The sequence below is a fragment of a genome, unplaced genomic scaffold (genome assembly GCF_019419815.1).
Source record: "Pyrus x bretschneideri cultivar Hongxiangsu unplaced genomic scaffold, Pyrus_bretschneideri_v1 Contig9, whole genome shotgun sequence".
Taxonomy (NCBI): Eukaryota; Viridiplantae; Streptophyta; class Magnoliopsida; order Rosales; family Rosaceae; genus Pyrus; species Pyrus x bretschneideri.
The window spans coordinates 929,611-932,832 of record NW_025999831.1 but is presented as its reverse complement, the minus strand read 5'-3'; the positions used below and the strand labels follow the sequence as shown (position 1 = coordinate 932,832).

The following is a 3,222-nucleotide window of genomic DNA, read 5'->3' as shown; positions in this document are numbered from 1 at the left end:
AACCTCCACATATATATTGCAACACAAATTCTTATAAGCAATACATGCAAGAATCAACGTGATCAATCAACGGTTGAAATTTATATATGTTCCTCCCAGTTGCGTCACTTTGATTGAATCATTTGACATGGTGTTGAATTATTCACTCTTAAATAGTTTAATAATGCGTTGCTAAACTAATTCGCAGACTTCATGATTAACGAAGATATGAGAATCGCTGTCGAACTAGGGAAGGGTACCGGTTTCGACCTCATTGCAGGAGAAGAAAACCCCAGACCTGCTGGAGGCACAAATGTCGATCTTGTTGGAAAAGATGGGACGAAACCTGCATATGTTGGAGTAGCACAAGAACGATCCGCCTTTGCTTACACAAATGTCGATCTTGTTGGAAAAGATGGGACGAGAAACCTACATATGTTGGAGTAGCACAAGAATGATCCGCCTTTGCTTACACAAATGTCGATCTTTTTGGAAAAGATGGGACAAAACCTGCATATGTTGCAGTAGCACAAGAACGATCCGCCTTTCTTTACCGTAGTAATCATGCACTTGAACGATCCATCTTTGCTTACCGTAGTAATCATGCACATGAACGATCCGCCTTTGCTTACCGGAGTAATCATGCACATGCCACTCAGAGAATCATCAACTCCATAAAGATGACAACCCACAGGCAACTTTGTTCTTCTTGGACAAGGACATGCATCCTGGCACAACAATGAACATGAACATCACTAGAAATTTGAATATGGCGAATTTCCTGCTGCGCAAAACCGCAGAGTTGATCACCTTCTTGTCGAATGAATTACCTGAAATTTTCAACCAATTTTCAGTGAAATCGGAATCTGTGGAAGCCAATATAGTTAAGCAAACAATTGAAGAGTGCGAAGCTCCAGGCATAGGCGGAATCTGTGGAAAAATATTGTGCCACCTCGTTAGAGTCAATGATTGATTTCACCACTCCGAAGCTCGGAAGAAACATTCAGGCATTCTCGACGGAGGTGTTGGAGAAAAGAGGATTCATGTCCATAATTTCTATGAAAAAGCTTGCAGGTGACAAAGCCGTTGTGTGCCATAAGCAGAACTATCCGTACGCAGTGTTTTACCGCCATGCAACAAAACCTACAAGAGCTTACGTGGTGCCGCTGAGAGGTTCTGATGGGGTGAAGGCTAAAGCAGTAACAATCTGCCATGTGGACACATCGGAATGAGACCCACAACATTTGGCCTTCAAAGTGCTCAAGGTTAAGCCCGGGACCATTCCCATCTGCAACTTCCTTCCTAGTGATGATGTTGTTTGGGTTCCAACCCCCAAATCTACATTAGTTCTATTTGATTATCCCTAACTGACGTCTGGGAAAGCTTTAATTTGGAGGTAATTGGTTGTCTAAATAAAGAGGCTCTCAATTTGGTTCTCGATTCCCGCTTCTTTGTTTGTTAGTTGTGTTTTTAAGTCGAGTTGTGCTTATGTATTTGTCTTTTCACTACAAGAATTGCAAGTATACGAGGCAATTTTACTTTCATTCAAATCTCAGCAAACTCACTAATGCAGAAACCCCAACCATCCAAAGCACACACAAACGCCACATTCCATTTCTGGGGTTTAAATATATCTTCCTCATCATCCTCCACATCCAAAAAGCTCAGATTTTCATCACTACCCCCACATCCCCCGCCGGCCCAGAAAGTGCAGCATCCACGTCGGACAAGTATTTCTCGCTCTTATACGCACTCATAATCCAATTAACCTCATCAACAATACGTACTAACCTCGTGTAAGCAAAATACTTCAATTGAAAGTGATTGAGCGACAAATCGTGGGAAATGATCATTAAACTTGGTGGGTGGACTTACCAAAAAAAAGAGAATCCAATAAATTTCTACACCATACAAATAAAATACTTCAATTGAAAGTGATTGAGCGACGAATCGTGGGAAATGATCATTAAACTTGGTGGGTGGACTTACCAAAAAAAAATAAAATCCAATAAATTTCTACACCATACAAACAAAAAACTTAAATTGAAAGTAATTAAGGGACGAATCGTGAGAAATGATCATTAAACATGGTGGGTGGACTTACCAAAAAAAAAAGAGAATCCAATAAATTTCTACATCATACAAACAAAAAACTTCAATGGAAAGTGATTGAGTGACGAATCGTGAGAAATGATCATTAAACTTGGTGGGTGGACTTACCGAAAAAAAGAGGGGAGGGCCCGCTTGTTGAAGTGATCATGAAATGACATACATATACAACTTCCTCTATAAATGTTGAAGTCACTTGCTCTTGTTCGAACCATAAGATCCAAGTTCTCAAGTTTTCATACTTTCAATTTCAGTCCTAATGGCATTTCATCTCCCACTCTTCTTCTCTCTTCTCAATGTAAGCTCTGAGATTTGAGTTTTTACAATGAATTAGTGATTTTAATACTCATATTTTACCTGTGAGTCTGGAAAAAATTATAAAGTATTCGATTTATAGTGCCTATGGTTAAAAATGGAGCGTCAAAGTGTCTACTCTTTCTATTACACACGCGCGCGCACACACACACACAGAGTTTGTTGTTGTGTTGGTTTAATTATCCCTGCTTTAACTAATTAAATTTAGTTTTCGACTAATTAATCACATTGTTCTGATCTCATTCGTACTTGCTAATTAATCACTAGAGTGAAAATGTTGCAGATGGCAGTGGTGGTGGCACTGGCAAGCCAAGATGCTCATCCACAGTTACCTCACGAACTCTACTGGAACTCGGTCCTGCCAAACGCACATATGCCAAAAGCTATCAGCCAACTTCTCCAACCTGGTTTGTATTAAAAACTTTTCGTTTTAGAGAGCTTTTCTCTATCTACAGTAATATCGATTATAGAATTTCATTTTAAAAGTTGTCTGATCTTTTGGCAGATGTAAATTTTTCCAGTAAACATAGAAGTAATCAATAACGAGAATCAAATGGATAAATGATATCTGATCTGCCTTACTTTTGTGTATATGAAGAATTCTTCATTCGGGATCTGAAACAAATCATATCTTAAGAACCTCCACATATATATTGCAACACAAATTCTTATATGCAATACATGCAAGAATCAACGTGATCAATCAACGGTTGAAATTTATATCATTTGACATGTTGTTGAATTAATCACTCTTAAATAGTCTAATAATACGTTGCTAAACTAATTCGCAGACTTCATGATTAACGAAGATATGAGAAT

At 38.6% G+C, this 3,222-nt stretch overlaps 1 pseudogene; it reads left to right on the top strand.

Annotated features, from left to right (window-relative positions):
* The first annotated feature begins 207 nt into the window (after nucleotides 1–207).
* On the top strand, nucleotides 208–1,346 carry LOC125473584 (annotated as a pseudogene).
* The last annotated feature ends 1,876 nt before the right edge of the window (nucleotides 1,347–3,222 follow it).